The 26,912-nt window shown below is 39.7% G+C and overlaps 1 pseudogene; it reads right to left on the bottom strand.

Annotated features, from left to right (window-relative positions):
* Positions 1-11,617: 11,617 nt before the first annotated feature.
* LOC114489354 lies at positions 11,618-25,784 on the bottom strand (annotated as a pseudogene).
* Positions 25,785-26,912: the final 1,128 nt, after the last annotated feature.

Below are 26,912 nucleotides of genomic sequence, written 5' to 3'. Positions count from 1 at the left end.
CATGGTACTGGCATACAAACAGGCACATAGACCAATGGAATAGAACAGAGAGCCCAGAAATAAACCCAAGTCTCTATGGTCATTAACATTTGCAAAGGAGGCAGCAACATAAAATGGAGTAAAAATAGCCTCTTCAACAAATGGTGTTGGGAGAACTGGACAGCCACATGCAAAAAAAAATGAAACTTGAACACCAACTTACGCCATATACAAAAATAAATTCAAAGTGTATAAAAGACTTAAATATAAAATATGACACCATTAAAGTCCTACAGGAGAACATAGGTAGGGAAATCTCAGATATTTCACGCAGAAATATTTTACTGACTTGTCCCCTAGAGCAAAGGACATAAAAGAAAGAATAAACAAATGGGGCCTCATCAAAATTAAAAGCTTCTGCACAGCTAAAGAAAACAGTATCAAAATTAAAAGAGAATCAACTGTATGGGAAAACATATTTGCCAATGATACCTCAGACAAGGGCTTAATCTCCTAAATATATAAAGAACTTACAGGACTCCACTCTAAGAAGACAAGGAATCCAATTAAAAAGTGGGCAAAGGATTTGAAGAGACACTTCTCCAAGGAGGACACACAGAAGATCCAAAGACACATGAAACGATGCTCAATATCGCTAGCTATCGGAGAGGTGCAGATTAAAACCACAATGAGATACCACTTCACACCAGTCAGGATGGCCATCATAAACAAAGCAACAAACAACAAGTGTTGGAGAGGTTGTGGAGAAAAGGGATCCCTAGTGCACTGTTGGTGGGACTGCAGACTGGTACAACCATTATGGAAAGCAGTATGGAACTTCCTCAGAAAACTAAAAATGGATCTGCGTTTTGACCCTGCAATTCCACTGCTGGGACTCTATCCTAAGAATACTAAAACACCAATTCAAAAGAACCTATGCATCCCAATGTTCATAGCAGCACAATTTACAATAGCTAGATGCTGGAAGCAACCAAGATGCCCATCAGTAAATGAATGGATCAGAAAACTATGGTACATTTACACAATGGAATTCTATGCAGCAGAAAGGAAGAAGGTGCTCCTACCCTGTGGGACAGCATGGATGGAGCTGGAGAGCATTATGCTGAGTGAAATAAGCCAGGCAGTGAAAGACAAATACCATACGATCTCACCTTTAACAGGATCCTAAACAACAAAACAAAGAAACAAGCAAAATATAACCAAAGACACTGAAATGGAGAACAGGCTGACAGTGACCACAGCAGGAAGAAGAGGGAATTTCAGGGAACAGTGGGTAGGGTTTACAGGAACAAACTTAAAGGACACGTGGAGAAAAACTAGGGGGAGGGTGGTAATGGGAGGGAAGTGGGGAGGGTTCAGAGGAGGGGCTGGATTGGGAGTAAAAGGGAGAAAACTGTATTTGAACAATGATTAAAATAAAAGTAAAAAAAAAAATTCCTTCTTCCTTTTTAACTTTTAATTCCTTCTTCCTCTCCTTTTTTATTCCTTGTTGCTTCATTTCTTTTTTAAAATTCCTTCTTCCTTTCTTTCCTTCTCTTTATTAAATCTCCTTCCCCCTTCCTTCCTTCCTTCATTTCCTTTTTTTACTTGTTCCTTCCCTTTTCATTCTTCTTTTCCCACAGGTTAGACAATAAAACCTGGAGCTGTAAAAAAACCAGGTTAGACCCCAACAGGGGTCATCCCAACAGAGACAGTGAGAATAATTTCACTTTGTTACTCCAGAGAAGCTGCAAGGTGGAAGCCGTGAAAACCAGTACACCTCCTGGAAGAGGAAACCTACCAAAAAAGGAACCACCAACAGATGACAATGAAAGAAGGTAAAGGAGGGAGTGGAAGCTACATTAACCTCAATCCAGTACCGATCTGGAAATACAACTAAATGGTCAAGAAATTACCCAGAACTAACAACTAAACAAGAGGGAGAGAGAAGCCTCAAACCTTGTACACACAGAAGAATCAGATTCAACACAACCTGTCCATACCTGCACAACAGAATACAAGATGTGGTGGACGGAATGACCCTCAGTTAACCAGCTGGAGGGAAGGACCCACCGAATAAAGACCCAACATCAATCAAAACCTGAAGACATTCAGAGAGGCAACATAAACAACAGCCCAAGACCAGCGAGGTCATGGGTATTAAGGAGACTGAACCACTGAATCTCACAGGACTTTTAACATAAAAATTCACACCATAAACCAAGGGAGTCAGAACAGATCAATTTAAGATGCAGAAGCTAACAAGAATAGTTACACAAACAATGGGAATACAAAGAATCCCCAAATGAAAGAAAAGGAGGAAGCTTCAGAAAGAACGATAAATGAAATCGTTCTTCAGGCAAGTAAACTATCAGATATTGAGTTCAAACAAGTGATTATCAGGGAGTTCAATGAGCTCACAGAGAATTACCAGAAACTATAGGGAAGTTACAATGAAGTTACTGCAAACTATATCAACATGAAAAAAGAAACAGAAACTGTCAACAGGGGCCAAGAGGAAATGAAGAATACATTTTCTGAACTGAAGAACACATTAGAAGGAATCAAAAGGTGGCTCAAGGAAGCACACAATCAGAGCCATGAGCCAGAGGACAAGGTAGAAAAAAACGCCCAGAAAAAGTAAGAAAAAAAAGGCTCAAAAAGAATGAAGAGGGATTAGGGAAATGCAGGACGATATGAAACATAATAATATACATATAACAAGGATACCAGAAGGAGAAGAAGAGAAGCAAGGGATAGAAAACCTGTTTGAAAAAGTAATGATGGAAAATGTTCATAATTTGATGAGAGAAAATGTCAACAAATCCAGCAAACACAGAGTCCCAATCAAGAGGAACCCAAAGGGGACCACTTCAAGACACATCATAATTAAAATGGCAAAATACCAATACAAAGAGAGAATCTTAAAGGCAGCAAGGGAGAAACAGTAACATAGAAGGGAGCCCCAATAAGGTTAGCAGCTGACAAAAGAAGTCTAAAAGAATACACCTCCACCAAACAAGCTCTGCAAGACATGCTAAAGGGACTGCTTTAAGGAAAGAAAGGAAGAGAGAGAGGAACACAGGTTTGAAAATGGCAATGATAAGTACCTACCAGTAATAACTTTAAACATACATGGATTAAATGCTCCAATGAAAAGACATAGAATAGCTGAATGGATAAGAAATCCTAACCACACATATGCTTCCTACAAGAGACCCACCTCATAATGAAAGACCTAAACAGACTGAGAGTGAAGGACTAGAAACAAATAGTACAAGCAAATGAACAGGAAAAAAAAAAAAAAAAACAAACAAACCTGGGATAGCAATACTCATATTAGACAAAACAGACCTCAAAAAAAAGGGCCATAAACAGAGACCCAGAAGGTCACTCCATAATAGTTACAGAAAGAGCCCCTCAAGAAGACATAAACTTTGTAAATATATATGTACCCAACATAGGAGCACCCAAATACATGAAGAAAATCTTGAAGAACTTCAAGGAACATATTGACAGCAACACAATTATAATAGGGGATTTTAAAACCCTTGTGGGGAGGGCTCTGCCCAGAGGGCCTCCTGTCACCACAGATGAGAATAAGTCTACCAAGACATGATCTGCTTGTGGAGGAAAGGTGGCCAGTCTCTCAAAGGAGAAGGGCCAAGAACCTTTTCCTCAATGGGCTTTTATTGGGTTTGTTTGCACAAGAATACAGGTAAAAGCTCATTACTCATTGCCAGGTAGTAAGGATCAAACAATAGATAACAAAGAACTCTGAGGGCCTATTTTGAGTAGGGTTACATAGCTAAAGAGGTGTTAAACTTTGAGGAACAAACTTACTTCTTGCTTGGACCCTTATCATTTAATTGAGAGCACACTAAACAAAGCAGGTTTCACAGGATTTTACATATTCTTTCTTAGGCCTGATTGCCTGGGGAACCCACCCTTTCCAGCACAGGGCACACCACCCTCTGTCATTGTTTCAGGCTTAGGTGAAGCATGGGAAGTAAGGCAGTCAAGAGATTAGGGAAGTCTCTAACAGAGTGAGAACTCAGGCTTTGTCAAAGCCGAGGGGTGCAGGTCCATCACCTTTTTTTCTGTAAACCCCAAGTCCTTCCTTGGGGGCCTCCCACGTGATCATGCCCATCTTAGGTCATTCCCCCCTTGGGGAATCTTACCCATCATTGGCTAACTGACCAAGCATTGGGGGCCAGTTATAGATAAAGTAAAAGGAGCAGAAGCAGAGCTCTTGCTAGGAGATAAGCTTTGTCTCCTTTGTGGCTTCTGGTCTGAAGGTCACCCACTTCACCTTAGCCATGGCAGGGTTACATCTTCTGAAACGAGGCAGGGTGGTTCCCAATACACCCACTGTCAAAAGTAGATAGATCTTCCAAACAAAATATCAACAAAGATATTGTGGCATTGAACAATACCCTAGATGAAATGGACTTAACTGATATATATTGAGCACTCCATCCCAAAGAAGCAAAATACACATTCTTTTCAAATGCACTTGGAACATTTCCAAAGATAGACCACTTGACAGGACATAAAACAAGCTTCAACAAATTCAAGAAAACTGAAATTATATCAAGCATTTTCTCCAACCACAAGGAACTGAAACTAGAAACCAACCACAAGGAAAAAATCTCAAAACAGTCAAAATCATGGAGACTTAATAGCACACTATAAAACTCAATGAATGGGTCAGGAATGAGATTAGGGAAAATATTAAAAAGTTTCTGGAAACAAATGAAAATGAACTGCCAATAATCTAAAACTTATGGGACACAGCAAAGGCAATCCTGAGAGGGAAGTTCATAGTCATACAGGTCTACCTTAAAAATATAGAAAATTTCAAACAAAATGACCATACATCTACAGGATCTTAAGAAACAACAACAAAGACAGCCCAGAGAAAGTAGAAGGAAAAAAATAACCAAGATCAGAGCAGTATTAAATGACACAGAGACTAAAGGAACAATTCTAAGAATCAATAAATCCAGGAGCTGGTTCTTTGAAAAGATAAACAAAATCAACAAACCTTTAAGCAGGCTCATGAAGAAAAAAAGAGGACCCAATAAACACAATCAGAAATGAAAGGTGAAATTACAACTGACACCACAGAAATACAAATGATTATAAGAAATTACTACGAACAACTGTACACCAAGAAATTTAAAATCCCAGGTGAAATGGACAAATTTCTAGAAAAATATAATCTTCCAAAACTCAGTAAAAAGGAAACTTTAGAAAGCCTGAACAGACCAATATCAGCAGATGAAATTGAAGCAGTAATAGAAAAACTCCCAACACACAAAAGCCCTGGACTGGATGGTTTCACAGAATTCTACAAAGCATTTAAGGAACAGCTAATCCTCTCCTTCAAAGAGTAATTGAAACAATCCAAAATGATGAAAGACTCCCAAACTCCTTTTATGAGTCCAACATCATCCTAATCCCAAAACCAAATAAAGACACAACAAAGAAAGAAAACTTCACATCCATATCGCTGATGACCATAGACACTAAAACTCTCAACAATATATTGGCAAAAGGCATCCAGCAACATATTAAAAAGATCATACAACATGACCAAGTGAGATTCATTCCAGGAATGTAAGGATGGTATAATATTTGCAAATCAATAAAGGTAATACATGACATAAACAAAAGCAAATACAAGAATCATATGATCATATCAACAGATGCAGAAAAAGCATTTGCTAAGTTACAGCACCCATTGATAGTAAAAACAATGAGCAAAGTGGGAACACAGGGAGTACTAGAAAGGTCACATATAAGAGACATACAGCCAATATTACACTGATGGGGCAAACACTAAAATCTTTCCAGTAATATCAGGAACAAAGCAAGGATGCCAGCTTTCACCACTGCTGTTCAACATAATACTGGAACTCCTAAGCCACAGCAATCAGAAAAAAAAAAAAAAAAAGACATCCAAATTGGAAAGGAGAAAATTGTCCTTGTTGCACGTGACATGCTAGTGTACATGGAAAATCCTATAGACTCCACCAAAAAATAACTGAACCTAAATATTGAATTTGGCAAAATACAGGATACAAAGTCAATATTCAGAAATCAAAAGCATTTTTGTACACCACCAAGGAAATTTCAGAAACAGAAATCAGGGGGAAAAAAACCCATTTGATATAGCAACAAGAATAATAAGGACCTAGGAATAAACTTAAGCAAGGAGGTAAAAGACCTGTACTCAGAAAACTATACAACACTGGAGAGAAATTAAGGAAGACACAAACAAATGTAAGCATGTAACATGCTCATGGATTGGAAGAATTAACATCATCAAAATGTCCATACTACCCAAAGCCATTTACCGATTCAGTGCAATCCCTATTCAAGTACCAATGACATATTTCACAAATAGAGAACAAATATTCAGAAATTTATATGGAAGCATAAATGACTCCAAATAGCTGCAGCAATTTTAAGAAAGAAGAAAGTAGGAGGGAAAGTAGGAGGGATTTGATTACAGTAGCCCTGTACTACAAGGCTATAAAATGGAGTAAAAATGGAGTAAAAATAATATCTTCAACAAATGGTGTTAGAAGAGCTGGACAGCTACTTGCAAAAAAAATGAAGCTTCAGCACCAATTTCCACCATACACAAAAATAAATTGAAGGTGGATAAAATACTTAAAATATAATTCATTACACCATGAAAGTCTTTCAGGAGAACATAGGAAAATTTCATACAGTCCAAGCAGCAATATGTTGGCTGATATGTCCACTAGAGAAAGGAATATAAATAGGAAAGAATAAACAAATGGGATCTCATCAAAATAAAAAACTTCTGCACAGTTAAGGAAAGGAGTATTAAAATGAAGAGAGAACCAACCATTTTGGGAAAGCATATTTACCAATGATACATTTTGTAAGTGTTTGATCTCCAAAATATATAGAGAACTCACATAACCCCACTCTTAAGAGGATAAACAACTCAACTAAAAAAAATGGGCAAAAGACCTGAACAGGCGATTCTCTCAGGAGGACATACAGAGGGCCTAGAGACATATGGAAAAATGCTCAGCATCACCAGCCATCAGAGAAATGCAAAATAAACCCTAATAGGATACCATTGCAGGGCAGTCAGAGTGACCATCTTATAGCAAACAAGTGATGGAGAGGATGTGGAGAAAAGGGAACCCTAGTGCACTCTTGATGGGGAGGGACACTGGTGCAGCCACTATTGAAAATGGTATGAAATTTCCTCAGAAAACTAAAAACGCAACTTACTTTTGACCTGGAAATTCCACTGCTAGTATCACTTCCTAAGAACTTGAAATACTAATCCAAAAGAACTTATGCACCCCAATGTTCATAGCAGCACCATTTACAATGGCCAAGTGCTGGAGGCAGCCTAAATGCCCATCAGTCAATGGGTGGATCAAAAAGCTATGCAGTTTTGGTCAAGATGGAGATGTTGGTAGAAACCCACTGCTTCCTTGTACAACAAAAAGGAGGATAACAACCAATTTAAAATCAATAAACCACCAAAAATGCCAGAAAATGAAACCATATGGAACTCCAACCACCAGGGAATTAAGAAAAAAAATCAAGCAGAACCACCAGACTTGTATGGCGGACCACAGGAGCCAGCACAGAAAATAGCTGCAGCGAGACAGCTGCGGGGGGCCAGGCTGACTGCCTAACTTGGCAGAGCTGTGCAGGAGTGGGTGAGTTAAGGGGAAAACTGAGACTCAGAGCTGACTGTGGGCTACAGCTGAGGTTGCCGAAGTGGGAGATACCTCCAGTCTGACACGAGAGTTGTTGGAAAGTGCACCAGTGACAAGCAGACAACCTGCATTGTTCCCTATCTGGCCAGTCCTGACAGGCAGCACAGCAGAGGGTTGCCCTGTCAAGGGGGGATACCTAAGGCCCCACACCTGATAACTTACCAGGTGTGCCAAGACAAAGAAATATGGCCCAAATAAAAGAACACAGCAAAACCACAAAACTAAGCAATGAGGACATCATCAACCAGAATTTAAAGCCCTGATAATCAAAATGCACACAGAACTGACTAAGTCTGGTCAAAAAAATGAAAGTGCAAATGAAAGATACCCAAAATGAAATAAAGCAAATTATTCAGGGAATCAACAGTGACAAGAAGAAAATCAGGATTCAAAGCAACAATTTGGAACAAAAGGAAGAAATAAACATCTCAATCAGAATGAAGAAACTTCTTTCCAAAAAAATGAAGAGAGGCTGAGGATTCTCTGGGACAACCTGAAATGTTCCAATATCCAAATTATAGGGGTGCCAGAAGGAGAAGAACAGCAGCAAGAAATTGAAAACTTACTTGAACCAATAATAAAGGAGAACTTTCCCAATATGGCAAAGGAAACACACTTGCAAGAAGTCCAGGAAGCCCAGAGAGTCCCAAAGAAGTTGGACCCAAAGAGGAACACACCAAGGCACATCATCAAGTTACCCAAGATTAAATATAAAGAGAGAATACTAAAATCAGCAAGACAAAAGGAGATGGGAGCCTACAAGGGAGTTCCCATAAGCCTATCAGCTGATTTCTCAAAAGAAACCTTAAAGGCAAAAAGGGGCTAGAAAGAAGTATTCCAACTCATGAAAGGCAAGGACCTACATCTAAGATGACTCTATCCAGCAAAGCTTTCATTTAGAATGGAAGGGCAGATCAAATGCTTCCCAGATAAGGTCAAGTTCAAGGAGATTATCATCACCAAGCCCTTATTATAGAAAACATTAAAGAGACTTATCTATGAAAAAGATAAAAAAATGAACAATAAAATGACAACAAACTCACAACTATTAACATATGAACCTAGAAGAAAAACAACAAAAACAAAAACTAAGCAAACAACCAGAACAACAACAGAATCAGAGAAATGGAGATCACACAGAGGGAGGTCAGTGGAGGAGGTGGGGAGTACAAGGAAGAAGCAGCATAATTAGTAGGCTTAAAATAGATGAGTAAAGGCAAAAATGGTATAGAAAACAGAGGACTCAAAGAACTTATATGTATAACCCACAGACATGAACTAAGGGGAGGGATGATGCTGGAGACTTGGGAAGGCATGGTGAAGACAGGACAAAGAGAGAAAAACTGGGAAAACTATAAAAGCATGATCAATAAAAAATACCTGAAAAAAAGAAAAACTATGGTACATTTACACAATGGAATACTATACATATCAGAAAACAAGAAGGAACTCCTACCCTTTGCGACAGCATAGAAAGAACTGGAGAACATTGTGCTAAGTGAAATAAGCCAGGTAGCAAGGGACAAGTACCATTTGATCTCTCCGTTAAGTAGTGCTCTAATCAACAAAAACAAACAAGGAAGCAGAACAGAACCAGAGACATTGAAATTAAGAACAAGCAGAAAGTAACCAGAGCAAAGGTGACAGGGGATAAGGTGGGGGAAAGGTTTTCAGGAAAAACTATAAAGGACAAATGGACAAAACCAAAGGGGGATGGAGATAGGAGGGAGGTGGAGATGGCTGGGTTGCTGGGTTGGAGTAAACACAGACAACTTTACTTGAGCAATGATTTTTTAAAAACAGTTAAACCAGGATAAATGGAGAAATTTCTAGGAAAATATACTCTCACAAAACTAAATGAAGCAGCAGCAGAAAGCCTGAACAGGCCACTAACAGGTGATGAAATCGAAGGAGTGATCAAAACAGTCCTGGAACACAAAAACCCTATACCAGATGGTTTCACAGAATTTTACAAAACTCTTAAGGAAAAGCAAACACCTATTCTTCACAGACTATTCCAAAAAATCCAAGAAAAGGAAAGACTTTGCAATTCTTTTTTGAAGCCAGTATCAATACTAATACCAAAACCATAAAGACACAACAAAGAAAGAAAACTACAAGCCATTATCAATAATGAACACAGACTCCAAAATCTTCAACAAAATATTGCTGAACTGTTTCTTTCCAGGAACATCTGCAAGTTAATAAACCCAATACATCACATACAAAAGGAAAGACAAAAATCACATGATATCAACAGATGAGTTAAAACTATCTGAGATGTCCCTAGAAATGGGAGAGATTTTGTAAGGGAAGAGGGAGAGGAAATGCTTAGAGTTAGGAATGAAAACCAAGTTAAGACAGAAAAATTAGAGACAAAAAAGAGAAAAAATGGGAGAGGAAAATAAAAGGGCAGGATGACAGAAAAAGAAAAAAGAAATATAAGCTAAGGCATGCAAAATTAAAAATCTGAGATGCAAAGGTAGGAGATGGGAATTGTTAAAATTTATTTGAAATACAAAATTAGTCAAAGTCTAGTAATAAAGTTGCAAAACAAAACCACTATCACTACTACCCTAGGCACAACCAACAAAGACCGCTTAAGGTGGAAAGAGAATGTGGGTATTTTAACAGCAGGGAAAGAGGATGGGATGACCACCAACAAGAAAATAGGTTTTGTGTCACTGAAGGGGGGAGAAATTAATGTGGAATGTAAATAAACCTTTGCCTAACACTGTGTGTGTGGGCAGGTGCTTAGCATGAGAGAAAGGAAAATTTAACATGTAAATAATGAGGAATCAAGAAGGAAAAATTAGCTAAGAAAATGGAGGCAAAACTATGTGAACTGAAACTACAGTATAAAATCTAGTGACTAATATGCACAAACTTGATGGACAAGTAAACATTAGAAAGCTATGCAGGAAAACATTGCTAATCATGGAGACCACAGTGGATCTCGTCTCAACAGTATCTAGTATTTACCACTGTTTTCTTCTTTGTGGATCCACCCGTGCTGATATCAGATGGTGACCCCACCTGACCTTAGGAACCCTGTTTGAGACTTCCAGGGATCTATTGTCTGTGGCTAACTCCTTTGTTTGCCAATCTAGTCAGTCTGCACCCGGCTGTCAGGCTTAAAACACCATAGGGCAAAGGCAGAGACCATCCTGGCATCAGGGCTATTGTTTCTTCAGGCTGCTACCCCACAGAGGAGAGTGGTCTGCGTGAGCAGTATGACTGCTGACAGCACCAGGATCCCGCCTTCAGTTCTCTCCCCAAAGCTGCCATACCCTGTCTCTCCTCAGGTTTTAGACACTCTGCCCCTGCCATTGCTGGAGTGCAGGTAAGTGGCTGCAAATGAAATTTTGTGCACTGGTCCTTTAAATGGTACTTTGTGTCTCCAGCCATTGGTCTCTGGTAGAAGCAACCCTACTGCTTTTCACCGCTGTTTGTTATCTGTGTACTTTTTGGGCTCTGGTGCTCTAGGCTAGGGATCCCAGCTTAGAGTTTACACACCATCCTTCTCAGGGGATTCCAAACAGCCGTTTAATTATCCCTATGGCATTGCTGTGTGTGGGTACCCATCCAGCCCTCTTAAGTCTCCACCGCAGTCCTTGCCAGTCTGGTTGTGCTGAACCTGATTCTTCTGTCTGTCGAGGTTATAAGGCTTCTCTCATGCTATTGTCCAGTTATTTATTCCAGGTGATTTCTCCTCATTTTAGTTGTAATTCTAGATTGGACTTGGAGGGACTTAGTGTGACTTCTATTCATTCCTCCACTATCTTGTACATACTCTTAACATTTCTTAACTTAAGCCTTCTCTGCTATATGGCAAAAAGCACAAATGAGATGCACAGTTGTAAAACACAGATGCTTTATTTTTGACAAAAGAAACTGAATTACAAATGACATCAGCTAGAACAAAGAAGTTCTTACTCTGTGCTTTTTGGACTTAACAGGTCATTATTTTTAAACAAGTGAACCAAGGTGAAAAAAACATGAGGCAGAATGAAGACACAGTAATTCTTAAAGCATGTAAGTATTTCAATACAATAAGGAAAAAGCAAAATGCAGTAAAGTGTGTGAGGCATGGGGTAGATTAAATACATTTACCTTTTGAAGTTTTATTTGCCTCAGTCTAACACAAACTGGCTTAAATCACTTGTTGTATGCTGGTCCCAGTAATGCTGCTGCAAAAAGCTTCTGGAAAGCAGCACACTGGGTAAAGTCTGTAGGAAGTGAGCTTAAAACATTGCCTTTAGGAGTTGGGGTACTGAGAAGTCTGAAGGGATTCTCATCAGGAAAGAAGGTCCAGGACTTAGAAAGGCTCAGGATTCAGTGAAATTAAAAACAAAAACAAAAAAACAACTCTTTCTTGTGTTGCTGTCAGAGCTCTTGCTGCCGAAGGTAGGACAAGTGTAGCAAAGGTGTTAAAGAAAGTAAAGGGGTGGCAGCTTAACTTTCTTTAAGGTAAAGCTCTCTTTAAAGAAAGAGACAGGGTATGGCAGCTTTGGGGAGAGAACTGGAGATGGGATCCTGGTGCTGTCAGCAGTCATACTAGAATCCTTTTGTCCTAAGTTATTCTGGTTCCATTTCAAGATGTGACTGTGGTCTGTAGCAGGTGTCAGGAATGTATTTTCATGATGCACTACCTCCTGAGGCTCACATTCCTCTCGACCCAGCTCAGGCTTAATTTCTGACCTCCAGTCCTTTTTTGGCTGTAGCTTTTCTTGAACAAGATCCTCACTCTCTCTAACCAGATTTACTTTCTGCTGCCATAGCTTCTCCAATGCCTGGACACTTGTCCAACTTCCTTGATGCTCATGGCATTCCACCTACAATCATACACAGACAAGCACAAAGAAATTCTTGGCCAGTGGTCAGACCTGTGCTTCCTGCCTGCTTTGGTATGAGTCACTGCCTTACCTCCAGAAGTGTATCTGTTTCAGGTCTGGATCTGTTTCAGGTCTGGAGGCCATCCAGCCTGCAATAGCTGCTAGATGCTGTAGCTTTCATCTAGAGTCACCTCAAGCAAATTGCCCTCCAACATGAGTTCTTCCAGCGGGGCCTGGGTTTCTTCAGGCAGCTCCAATATGGGGCCAGTCAACTGTGGTAACAATGATGACAGCAGTGCCAGGTCTAGAAGGTTATGATGACAGGACTTGTTAGAGGTTGCCTCTGGTTGTATCTCAAAGAGAGAAAGAACTACATAGGTCACTTGTGATATCAGTCAATACTGTGCCTGCACTCAGATCTATCAATTTTCCTTGAGAACTATGCTAGGGCTCCCTTCTCAGGAGTGGTCATCCTGTCTCCATTCTGCAACAACCCTTGCACCTGCAAAAGAAAGTAGTAATGGATATCAATAATAATAGAAGAATCAAGCAGTAGTTCTTGCATCTGTGGCCCAATTTTGGAACCCTTCCACCTCCTGCAGGAGAAATGCAGACAGACTGAAAGCAAGGCAGTCCAGAGAACTGCACATGATGGAGAATCATACACGGAGGCTGGACAAAAGGAGACTGAAAGGACAGGCATAACTACACCATAAATAGGAGTAGTGTTAGGAAACACAATTTAATGTCAAGAGCTGGGTTGCACAATTTACCTTAGGCAAATCCTTCTCACTGCCTTTTCTAAAACGCACAGGTGCATGGACTGAAGGATAGGTAGAGGAGTCCTCAGACCTGTGATCAGACTAAAGCTGCTGGCGAACTCTGGAGAGCTGCCCCAACAGAGTCATCACATTACTAGAAGCTTGTCAGCCAATGGCTCTCTCTGTGAGGCACTGTAGGGCCTTGCCCTCAGGCAGACACACAGCAGTGCTAGGATAGCCTACAGGTGTGGGCACTGTGAGCACATACACATTAGACACAGAAATTTGGTGTTCCATTCCCACCAGGCCAGTGATGGGGACAAGGGAGAACTGGATCTTGGGGAGCTGAGGAGGTAGGGCATGGACACATACTGCCCATGAAACCAGTCCCGGCACAGGTCACACTGTAGAGCTCCCATCCCAGCCAGCACCTGCTCACACACACAGATGGAAGTTGCAGAAGAGGCTGTGAGTGACAATGCCAGTGGACAGGGCTTGGTGGAGTTGGTGCGACGCAATTTCAGAACACCTTCCTGCTCCTTCTGTTCCCCCTCCTTGACAGCTACAGTCTGTCATGACCAGGACAGGGGAAAAAGAAGTCAGAAGGAGTCCGCCCTTCCCCAGTGCCTTTAACACCCTACTCCCAAAGTAGGAAAACTGAGGCCGAGGAAGCGAGCAGTCCACACATGGATATCCAGATATTTTCCATTCCCAGACTTTTCTCTCCATCTAGGCCCAAAGCCCCTACCATAGAGCCTGGGTCCCTGAGGGCCTGTGCAGACAAATCATAGCAGCTCTGTGTCAGAATGACATAATGCAAACTCCTTGTTGATACACTGACTGTGCCTGGTGCTATCTCAGCCCACATCTACACATGAGCAGAGCACCTGAGGATAACAGACAGAACAGGAATGAGAAAGACTCCCCTACCTTCTTCTCTCCCCTGCACACCACAACTTCCCATGTAATCATGAGTCATCTGAAACCAGCTAGGTCAGGGAAGGAGAATCCATGGGTGAGGGCTGATCTTTACCTCCATCAGTGTGTAACACAAATTATCCTTCAAGAAGGCCTTGGAGACCTTTTCCTTCCAGAAATTTGCCCTCAATACCTGTAGCTCTCCAGCTGTCTCAGCTCTTCCAGGTTCACAGGTAGGTCTCGACCCACAGCCACCAGGCCCTCCAAGTCATCCAAGCATGGACAGTCATCAGCATTCTGAAATTGGGAAAATAAAAATCTCAATTTTGTTACAGCTACAACCATTATGTCTTGCATGTGCTGAACAATTCTGAGAATTTGCAACACAGACCTACACTATTTCGGGAAAATGGATGCCTTTCTCCCAAAATTCCTGGTTTCACTTGCTTCAGAAAAAATCCACTTAGAAGGTCAGTTACATGGCACGCTTGGTTTCATCTGGCTCCCTCCTTGACGTCTGCTCAGCTCTAGACCCATACATCTCTCTATCCTTCCTGTTATTCTAATATCCACAGTTCCTTCATAGCTACCAAAACCATGCTGCCTCTACTTTTCAACCAAACACAACTGAGTTACAGACTAAAACTGCCTTTCTTTTGGTTATATGCCAACAGTAGGAAAGTAGGAAACAAGGTCCTCCCTTGGATCTCATCCATGTCAGCTATCCATGCCTGTGCCTTAGTCAGAGCCTCTTTGAGTGCCTGAATGTTAGGCAGATTTACAGGGATATTTTCTGCCTCACGAATTATGATTTCCAATATTGCTGTTGGATGTTTCTGGCTAAACATATTGCAGGAAAGAGAAAGCCATCCTTAAAATGTTACACATACATAGGGATGTTTTTGGTTGTTTCCTCGCCAAAAGCATGAACTACAAAATCTTCAACAAAGTAAGTGGGCAGTAATTGCTGAAGTCTAGGGAATACTCTACACAGTGAAGCAGACATGCAAGTCATTTATAACTTAGGTGTCATATCTGTCACCTGAGAGCTAACTCAGTCTAGAAATATATTCCCAATTACTAGTAGGAATATATATAGGACTACATGAAATGCAGTAAGAATATATACAGGACTGCATAAAATGGTGACACCACTCCTTCATAGTTTAGCACATTCCTGAGTGTCTGGTGCCAATGTCATTATTAAAATCATATTTAGGATGATTCACAAACTCTGAGGACTAGAGTCAGGGCACATATGGGAGAAAGGCTAGGCCCCACCTGGATTCCAGGCAGAAATGGGCTTTTTCTTCCCAGCTTTCTGCAATGGTCAGCAGCTCCTGAAGTTCAGCCTGGGCCTTGTCCACAGAAGGGCTGGAGGCTACCTTGGTGCCCATAACCAACAGCCTCTGCATGATAACCAGAGAGGCCCTTTGAGCTGAAGGGGACACTGCCTGCTTCACCTCTTCTAGCCATTGGGTCTACTCCACCTGCCTCTGGAGCTGATGAGCTTCAGGCATCTCCACACCCAACTGCTGCCCTCTAACAGAGCCTGCAGTAGACCTAGACTGGGTGGCAGTGAGGACAGAGCCTCCCTGACCTCAGCTTGGTAGGCCTCCACCCAATCTAAGATATCCTGCAGAGATACAGGATAAAGAACACATTTAGGTACCTCGACAATAAACTCCCTTGATCTGCTCCATATCATTTCACACATACATTGTTGATTTATACTCAGTTCCATCCATGCCCTATGATAGGATGTGCTTGGTATGAACAAAGGTCCTGTATTTATATAAACTGCCTTCCCTTTAATTATCTGAACTTTACTTTCCCAGATATAATTTAATATCATCTTATCCTTTTGGACAACTTCTTGAGATTAAAGTTTGAAAAAGAAAAATCTACCTACAGCCTTCAGATTCTGCAATCCCAAAAGTCATATTCTATACAGCTATCTGCTAACTTTGGAAGACTCTCCCCTTCCATTTTATGCTATTATGACAGCCAGTATTGCATTCTTATCTTCAGTTTATAAAAATGAAGTATTATCAGGAGATACTTCAAACAATCAGGTTCTCAAAGCTTCTACTATCTCAGACTTGGCTAGTATGTCTGAACAAAAATTCAGTCTTGTCAGACCCATCTTCACCTTGACATCCCCACTGTGATCCAGGGCACAGAGCAGTCTGCTCATCTGCTCAAGAAGGACCAGGAGCTGTATCAGGGGCAGTTGGGGAGAATCAAGCCTGCACGAGTAAGGGAGAAAGGACTCACTAAATGAATTGCCAAGGCCATACACTTCATGCATCCAATACCCTCATTTCCCCTCCATGATATATATAGTAGTATCTCCTAAGGACATCTACATTCAGAGACTCTGAACCAGTATGAACCAGGACGTTAAGATGACAAAAGACTTGAGAACATTTTACGTAAGATACTATGGTAACAGTAGGTAAGAGATGATACAAACAAAAACAATCAAATATCCTCAGGAAGTGAAACAGTATGGTGCATGAAGTATTTTTAGATAGGAAGAAAATAAATATAGCCCTCTCTTTGAGAGAATCAAAATGTGAGATGGCCTCTATACAGCTCTTATTTTGTATAGAGATGCAAGTTAAGATGTATAAGCAGGTTAAAATAAGGAAATGGGAGTTTACAAAAGCAAACAGAAAACAGGACATCATAGTAGCAGCTTGCACAGTGAGGTTAAACATAATACATTTGTTCTAACTGAAGTGACTACCAGAATTTTTAAGCAAAACACATGGAAGAATTAAGCAGCACAGTGTTGTGTGATGATATATAGAGGGTCAAATAACAATAGATACTCAAGATAAACAAATATAAGGGCTCACTGTGGAACAGTCTATGTGATGAAAAGTTTTAGGATATAGTCTTTGAATATAATTGTTAGAACAAATGAGGCCAACAGGTTGAAGGGATGACAACCTGAATAGGTCAACATTGTGTAAGTATTAAAAACTTAAGGCCACCTGAATTGACCATCACCAGGTCAACACGGGAAAGTTTGAATTTCCTTTGAACAGAATTCCTATACAAAAAGGGAACTCACTGCTACTATCTGCTACAACACCCATGAAGCACAATAAAGTGAAGTTCAGTGAAGGCTTCTGCATCCTATGTGTGGAATTTCCTAATCTCAGTGTCTTCAAGTTTTATTATATTGTTTTCATGTCTTACCTTGCCATTCTCACTATAATTTAGTGTTGAATACGTGATTCTTCAATCACCTTAGCAATGTAAGTCTGGTCACCAATATGGGCATATATTACTTACTACCTTTTGTTATGCACATTACTTACAATCTATCCATTTTTTAACCCATTTTTGCATAGTGTCACCCGTTTCTGCCCTTTCCTCCAACACACCTATCCTCTTGACCACTGACCAACCCCAGGGCTTCGGAGACACAAGTTTCTGCCTCCTTCAGACAGTTCTTCAATTGCTGAAGCAGCTCACTGTTTGGAAATTGTTTCTCACGAGCTTCAGACTCTGGTACCCTTACTTCTTTAAAGCCTGGAGGCACAGTAAAAGTTGCAGTGCTACCAAAAAGTGGAAGAAGGAGTCTGAAAATGCTTGGACACTTCCATTTATCATCACTTACTGCATTTCTTGCCATCCTCCATATCAAAGGCCACTCATACTTTGTTGGCCCAAGAGTCAAAGCACTCAGCCTGAATCTTCAGCTTATGCAGCACAATGGGTAGCTCACCCAGGGTGTACCAATACCTGGTAAAAATGGGTAAGAAAAACAACATCTGGCCCAGTTCTATATCTCCTGTGTCCTCTAAGTAGGTCCCATGCTCACCACAGGGACTGTCGGCTACTTGGGAACTTGCAGAGGTCACTGATGTGGGAAAGGCAGACACGGCCACCTGGGCAGTTGTAGCAGGCTAGAGCTGATGGGAAGCACATTGTCTTACATTTGATGCACTGGTGCTTGTCATCTGGGAGCAGCTTGAAAGCCTCTCATTCAGCCTCCGTAATGCCCTGGGGGTGGTTCAACCCACATATACTGTAAAGACTAGGAGCAGGGTATGGACACCCCACCTCAGCCAACACTGAGCCCAGCTGTGGACTCAGCCTTGTAAGGATAGCTGTAGAGAAATTAGAAGAAAGAAATATAAACACATACAGTATCTGCCTTTTCATTTCAAAATGTCTGACTTAGAGAAGAGGCATAGAATGCTTATTCAACTTTTGACTTCCATAATCCACTTGGACTGATTCCGTAAGCCCTAGCCAACACCACCCACCTTCTCCAACAGGGCCTTTTGTAAATGTCATTCCTCCTGCACCATTATGAACATCTCCTTGTGCACAGCCATAGTCAAATTCAGATCCAGCTTCTCTGGAAAAGCAGCCATCTTGCAGATGAGCTCCTCATGGGAGAAGACACAACAAGCGCTGGAGCTGGCGATAGTGTTCAATACACTGGCATCCAGACAGTAGGTGCAAGTAATTTGGGATGTGTGGCTACCTGTAATTCACAGTGCTTAGATGCTTCACAGTGAATACTACTTTTATTCTTTATGTTTATCTCTAAGCCCACCACATTCCACACTCACCCAGTCAGCAGTGCAAAAGTTGACGGCCTCTGCAAATTTGTATCTTTGGTTAAAGCCACTGTGATAAGCCCAAGGAAAAGTGATGACAAATTCTCCTGCACACTGGTTTGTGCAAACAGCCTAAAAAAGAAAAGAGCCCCCTGGCAGGCATGGCTCAGCTCACTTGAGTGCAGGCCTGTGAACCAAAGGGTCCTTGGTTTGATTCCAGTCAGGGCACACAACTGTGCTGCAGACAATATTCCCAGTAGGGGGCATGTAAGAGGAACCACAGATAGATACTTCCCTTCCTTCTTTCTCCCTCCCTTCCTCCTGTCTAAAAATAAATAAAATCTTTTAAAGAGAGAAAGCGAGAGAGAGAGAGAAAGGGTGTGAATCACACTAATGGAATGTGGGTATAAGAATGCCTCTGAGTCTTACTATACGTGAAGGGAAACAAAGAGACCTAGGCTCCATCTTTTGGTATATGTATGTCTTAAAAGAGAATATGAGTGATGTTAAAAGGAATATTCAAAGAAAAGAACAAAGAAAAAAACATGTGCAACATAAGAAATAGAAATGGTCCATACACATGTGAAGAAAATTCTCAATTTCTTCAGTTAATAAAGAAATGCAAATTTTCAAAAGTCAGAAAATAACACTGCCACAAATATTGGAAAAGAAACTCCAGAATTTCATTCCTTTAGTAACACAATGATTAAGTTGGCAGAAAGGTTCAAAATGTTTTCAGAACTCTGTAATAAAGTCATAATCTACAAACAGCAAAACGACATTTAATAGAAAAAAAAACAACAAAAAAAGTTACTTCTGAATTTTCATAAAAGAGAACTGTGCTCTCAGAAATTCAACCTGTCCAAATCTTCCAACCCAAACATTTGGGACATTAATTTAAGTAACATCCTGGGTGTAGCTTGCCGATAGCAGACTACAATGTCAATCTCATTTGAAAAAAGCCCTGACTGGCATAGTTCAGTGGACCAAGTGCCAGCCTGTGAACCAAAGGGTCACTAGTTCGATTCCCAGTCAGGACACGCGCCTGGGTTGCAGGCCATGACCCCAGTAAAGGGCACGTGACAGGCAACTACACACTGCTGTTTCCCTCCCTTTCTTTCTCACTACCTCCCCTTCTCTAAAAATAGAATCTTTAAAAGGTTAAAAGAGTGAGGGCCCTCTCCCTGCCCTTTTCCTCAGAAAATTGTATCTCCCTGCATAGTGCCAGCTGCGACCCTGAGACAATTGTGAAGGTTGCCATGATCAGAGTTGGCCATATGGTCACCTTGTAATAAGGGCTGGTTTTAACTCTGGAAGAATGGATACTGTTATCCTCAATGACCCCTTCACTAACCTCAACTACCTGGTCTACGTGTTCCAGTATGATTCTATTAACAGCAAGTTCAAAGGCACAGTCAAGTCTAAGAGCAGGAAGCTTGTCATCAATGAAACGTCCATCTCCATCTTTCAGGAATGAGATCCCACCAACATCAAATGGGGAGATTCTGGTGCTGAACATGCAGTGGAGTAGCTACCATAGAGAAGATTGAGGCTCACTTGAAGGGTAGAACTAGGCAGGTCATCTTTGCCCCTTCTGTGGATGCCCCCATGTTTCTGATGGGTGTGAACCAATAGAAGTACAATAACTCCCTGAAGATTGTTAGTAATGCCTCCTTCACCTGCTTAGCCAAGGTCAGCACAACAGCTCTGGCATTGTGGAGGGACTCATAACCATCACTGCCACCCACAAGACTGTAGATGGCCCCTCTGGAAAGGTATGGTGTTATGCCCAAGGAGCAGTCCAGAGAATAAACTCTACTTTAACTGGCTCTCTTAAGGCTGTAGGTAAGGTCTTCTGTGAGCTGAATGGGAAGCTCACTGGCACGGCCTTCTATGTCCCTACCCCCAATGTGTCAGGTATGAATCTGACCTGCCACTTAGAGAAAGCTGCCAAATATGATGACATCAGGAAGGTGGTGAAGTAGGCATCAGATGGCCCCTCAAGGTCATCCTACATTAAACTGAGGACCAGGGTGACCTCTGTGACTTTAACAGTGATACTCTCTCCTCCACCTTTGGTGGCATGGCTGGCACTGTCCTCCTTAACCACTCTGTCAGGCCCATTTTTTGCCATTGAAATGAATATGGCCACAACTACAGGATGGTAAACTGAATGGTTCATAAGGAGCAAATGCCTCCTGGACCACAGGCTCCAGAGAGAGGAAGAGGGGTCCTTAGCTACTGGGGAGTCCTTGTCCTAAATCAACTCCCCAACACACTAAGACTCTTATGGCCTCTGTAGTTCCCTTTCCTGAAGAAGAGGAGGGGATTAAGGAGCTGTAGTTTGTCATGTACAATCAATAAAATTCATTGTAACCCCCCACCAAAAAAAAAAAAAAAAACAAGTAAAAAAAGAAACTAAGTGAGGACGTGTGTCTTTAGGAAGTGTGTTTTCATTTGATGGCACAAGGACTTACATTTACTTCACCTGCCTGAGTCTGCACAGAATACAAATGGCTCACCAGCCTCTGTCTGTTCAAAGTATATAAAAACAAATATATTAGCCAAAGTATAGTCACTTGCATCAAGAGAAAAGAGACTAAGCAAACAGGAGAAATTCTAAAATACCTGCACAAGAAAAGGAGGGATAAAGAGATAACTCATGGAGTCATTAAGGGCTCTGAAAATGCTCCCTTATACCTGGGAATTGAGAAGTGTAGAAAAAGAAGTGAGCAGTCTCTGATATCCCATCTTAGGCTGACTTTTAACTAAACAAGCTACCACTATTACCACGAAAACCCAACAACAAAAAGAACTGGGAAGGGGAATCATGGCTAGAACATGCTTTTGTGTAGCCATAACATAAATCTCAAAATAGTTTAAGGAAAAATCAATAGGCATACAAAGAAACAAGCAACTATGACATATCCCACACAACTGAGGTAGTGCAAATTATCAGATATACTAAACAAAGACTGAAAATAAATCATCTTAAATAGGCTCTAATTCAAGATACAATGTTTAAAAAACTGGAAAAAAAAAACAGAAGAATGATGCCCCCCAAATACAGAGACTCTTAAAGAAATAAAAATTACAAAAAGTAAACAGAAAATGTTCTGAAAGCTAAAAAGTACCATGGTTGAAGTGAAATTCATTAGGTGATTTCAACAGATCAGGGCAAGCAGAAGAATCAGTGAGATGTAAAAGAGGTCCATAACATTATCCAATCTGAGAAGCAGAGTGAAAAGACAAGGAAAATAAACTCATCATAAAATACCTATAGGTCGCCATAATTAAACAATCTATACATATTGGGAATCCCAGAAGAAGAGAGAGGTTCAAAGGAATGATCTCCATACCTAAGAACCTTATTGTACTCCAGGTAAAGAGTAAAATCAAACTATCAAAAGCTAATGAAAGAGAATACTGACAGCAGCAAGAAGGATGCAATTCATCATGTGTAACATACCCTCAATAAGATAATGTGCAGATTTCTCATCGGAAATCAGGAATGCTAGAAGGCATGGGGTAACGTATTTCAAGGGATGAAAGAAAAAAAAGAGAAATTTCAAAACATCCCTATGCTGTTTTTCAGCAGTAAATATATTCTTCCTAAAATACTCTAGTCCTTCAGACTAAGTAATACTACAACGTAGCAAGAAGCCACAAAAAAATAAAATTAGGACACTAATAAAGGTATCTCAATGGGCAAATATAACTGCCAGATTTAGATTTTTATGACTCATCTTATTTTCTTTATAACTGAAAAGAAACATCTGAAGCAGTCATTTCATAACTATGATAGTGGGCAGACAATGTATAATGATGTGTTTGTGATTAATTTTTAAAAAGAGGGACAGAGTTACTAGAAAGTTTCTTTGAAACTTACTATTAAAGGTAGGTTTGTATTAATTCAAACCAGACCGTTATAAATTAAAATAGTCCTGGGTTGGCCGAAAACCTCATTTGTTTTTTTCTGTAATATGGCTCTAGTAGTGCTCATTTGTCTTTCAATTTCATTCAAAATAATTTTGTTAGATGTTATTGGGACAGCTGTCATATCAGCCCACATTAAAGAAAACATCAAACTTGGTGAATTTTTATGAAGTCATTTTAATATTGAAAATGGAAGAAAATATGCAACAATTTTAACATGTTATTTCAAGAAAGGTAAACACAACCAAAAGGCAAAAAAAAAAAGATTTATACAGTGTATGCAGAAGGTGTTGTGACAGACGAAATGTGTCAAAAGTGGGTTGCAAAGTTTTATGATAGAGATTTCTCTCTGGATGAAGCTTTATGGTTGGGGAGATCAGTTCAAGATGAGAGTGATCAAATCAAGACATTTAATTAAGAATAATCAACATTATACCACACAGGAGAGAAGTGACATATGCAAATTATCCAAATCAATAAAGTTATTGGTGAAATGAAAAATGGGCCTTTTGTTTTATGGAAAAAATGATATGGACTTTTTGGCAAAACCTAATTAATTGTAAGATGATAGTAACTAACAAAATAAGTAAGAAAGGCAATAAAGACAGACATAAAACCCGAACCCTAGAATAAACTAATTGATCACACACAAAAAAAGTGTAATGAAGATCTGAGAATAAAAAATATGTGACATACAGAAACAAATATAAAGTGGCAGAAGTTCTTCCATGTTAATACTTATATTATCATCAAAATTAAACTCTCTAAAAGCAAAGATGGCATAATAAATGAAAAACATGATTCAACTATATCTTGGGTACAAGAAACTTACATAGATAGGAAGGCACAAGTAAGATAAAAGTGAGAGAATGAAAAGGTATATTCCATGAAAACAGTGACCAAAAGAAAGCTGGAGTGGCTATACTAATATCATACAATACAGACTTAAGTATTTAAGCAAAAAACTTATGAGATAAAGCAGGACATTATATTTCGATAAAAGGTTAATTCTGTAAGACAAATAGATAGAAAAACTAAATGATCAATAAAACCAAAGGTTTGTTTCTTGAAATAACTGCCAAATGAATACACTTTTAGTGAGACCATGACAAAAAAGAAACAACATAAATTATAAAAATAAGAATCCTGTCTGGTGTGGCTCAGTGGACTAAGTGCCAACCTGTGAACCAGAGTCACTGGTTTGATTCCCAGTCAGGGCACATGCCTGGGTTACAGGCCAGGTCCCTGCCTGGCTAGGGATGTGTGAGAGGCAATCACACACTGAAGTTTCTCTCCCTCTCCCTTCCCCTCTCTGTAAAATAAATAAATCAAATCTTAAAAAATTTTACGAAATGTTAAAATAAAAAATAAGCCCTGGCTGGTATAGCTCTATGGATTGAGCATGGACTCATGAACCAAACAGTGGCCAGTTCCACTCCCACTCAGGGCACATGCCTGGGCTGCAAGCCAACTCTCCAGTAGGGGGCATGTGACAGGCAACCACACATTCATGTTTCTCTCTGTCCTTCCCTTCCTCTCTAAAAATAAATATAAAATAAGTGAAATCTTTAAAAACAAATAAATAAAAGTAGGAATATTATTATCAATCTTACAGAAATGAAAAAGGGTTAGAGTAGTATAAATCACTGTACAACAAATTATCCAATATGTGTATTATCAAATGAAATGATATACATTAAATACAAGTTTCAGTCATCAGGTCATGGGTGTGCTGAGTATAAATAGAAAGAAAAAAAACAGTAAGCAACAACTGCAAAGCAAAAATAATGGGATAACTAGGTACTTACGTGATTTCATTATTATTAATATTTAAGCTTTTTTGAGATAGTTGTGATGTTACAAAAATAGTTATAAGTGCAAATAAACATTGATAAAATTCCAGAAAAGAAAGAGAGCCAGGAAGAAACTAAGTCCATTTTGTACATTGGAAAATCTGAGAGAAACAGACATAAAAGTAAGAAGTTGTGTATGGTTAACCCACACTTTACAGCAATTTTAAAAAGAAAATGTGTAACATGTTGCAGACATAATGTGTGCTAGTTATCTGCTACATGTTAGGGCTTAGTCCCTTTATTTTGCAATCATGGCAGATACCAGTAAATCAATCTTGGAAATTCCCTAGTAGAAAACCACTTCCATGTTCCCCATGGCTTTACAGAATTAGAATTTATACACTGTAATATTAAAGAAAGACCAACACTAGGCGGCAGGCTGAATGGACAAAATCCAGGTTTCAGGTTCAAGTTATAGGTAAATATCTGATCTCTCCTTTCTCTTCCCACTTAGTGAATTGTATAGGATGGCCATTTGACAACTAGCACAGAAAGGGAAAGAAATGTAAGTAAATGTAGTTTCCACATGAAAATGGATATAACTTTTGAATCCTCAAAATTAAATTTTTCCTCATTCTCTTCTCACCCTAGGGAAAGATTAAATGCCTTCACCACCTTAATTTCAGGTACTCACTGGAACACCATAGGACATGAGGGTATTGGGATTCATGAGGGTAACAAGTTGGTGTAGAAAGTCAGACTGGCTATCAAACAGCTCAGGTGTCAGCTTCTTCATCACCTCCTCCAAATGTTCTGGTGCCAGTGAGAGCAACCCATACCAGGTCTTTGGCTCACCCCTGATCAGGGGAAAAGGAACCATATAAAGACTGGACATATTTTTGCACACAGAGGGAATCCTGATATTCATTCCAGCCATTTGGGCCCTGCTCAGCAGTGTAGGTAGTTAATGGAATAACTCCAGTGATCCTCAATATGCCAACAAAATGCTGAGAATACCATGCCCATATATAGCCAGGGAACCTTCATGCCTGAGATGTCTGCATTGATGTGGCAAAGGACAGATTGATCCAGCACTGGCATTACATTTAGGTTCCAACCAGTGGTTGCATATTCCTGTGAAGTGAGAGATTTGCCAGAGTGGGTAGGCTGAAGTGTTGCGTAAAGAAAGGCAAACTAAGCCAGACTCAGGATGACAAAGACAGGCAAATTAAACAAAAATATGGTATAATAAAAAGTTAACAATTGTTAAGACTACCTGAATTATAATACCTCCATTCCAAATTAAAAACAAAAGCTGTAAGAATAGTTTAGATGAACACATCTTTAACATAATAAAAATGTGTCCACTGTATTCAATGCTTAGTAGAGACCCATTAGAAATAATGTTATTATCTGACATGCTTTAGAAGCACCATGCAAAAGAATCAAGAGAAAAAAACTCAATATAATACTAGAAAATTATATAATTGTTCTTATCAGTAGTATTGCTGAACAACCCATTTCAAAAACTTCTGGGTTAAATACTTAATAAATGTAACTTTAATTTTCTAGTTACATATTAAGAGAAATCATAAAGCACATCAAGATGGAAGAAATACTTAAGAGGAAAAAACCTCACAAAATAAAAGTACACATAGAAGTAAAAGTTCTACAGTGATGTTTGACTTGGGTCATTTATAGTTTTCAATGGCCAAAACTTACAAAGAAAATGAAACTTTGGATAATTACAGACTTCAGCCTAAAGTTATGATGTTTCTCATCAATATCAGTATTAGCTTTTTGGCAATAAAACTGAAGAGGCTGAAAAGGAATCTCTCAACATAAAAAATGAATGTACTTTCTTGCCTCTGTAAGAGAAGAAAACAAAATAAATGTTCCTGAGAGTTTTTATCCATAGCCTGTCACCACAGGAATCTGGACCAGAACTTACACTTAGCAACCATGCCAATAATGTTTGCCAAGCCAAACATTAACATATTAGAATCTTGAACTGCAGTGTCCTCAGGCATTTAGCAGAAACACTAGTAACTATTTCTAAGCAGTACATATTTTAATTTGGGCTCAGGAAAATGGCCCATATATGTGGTTAAAGAGTTCACAACAAACTAACAAAAGTCATGAAATATGTGGGGTGGGAGCAAAATGGGCAAGATAAACCATCAAACTACACAAACAGCAATAGTAAAGGCAGCAGGAAAAAGGAAATTTTCCTTGATACTGACCAGAAAAATAAACATCAATTCTATAAATTAAAAATCTAATTAATATTAGAAATCTGAAAGTAAAACTGGTTTAATAGTAA

Source organism: Phyllostomus discolor, unplaced genomic scaffold, assembly GCF_004126475.2.
Source record: "Phyllostomus discolor isolate MPI-MPIP mPhyDis1 unplaced genomic scaffold, mPhyDis1.pri.v3 mPhyDis1_scaffold_15, whole genome shotgun sequence".
Taxonomy (NCBI): domain Eukaryota; kingdom Metazoa; phylum Chordata; class Mammalia; order Chiroptera; family Phyllostomidae; genus Phyllostomus; species Phyllostomus discolor.
This window is presented reverse-complemented; position numbering and strand designations above follow the sequence as displayed.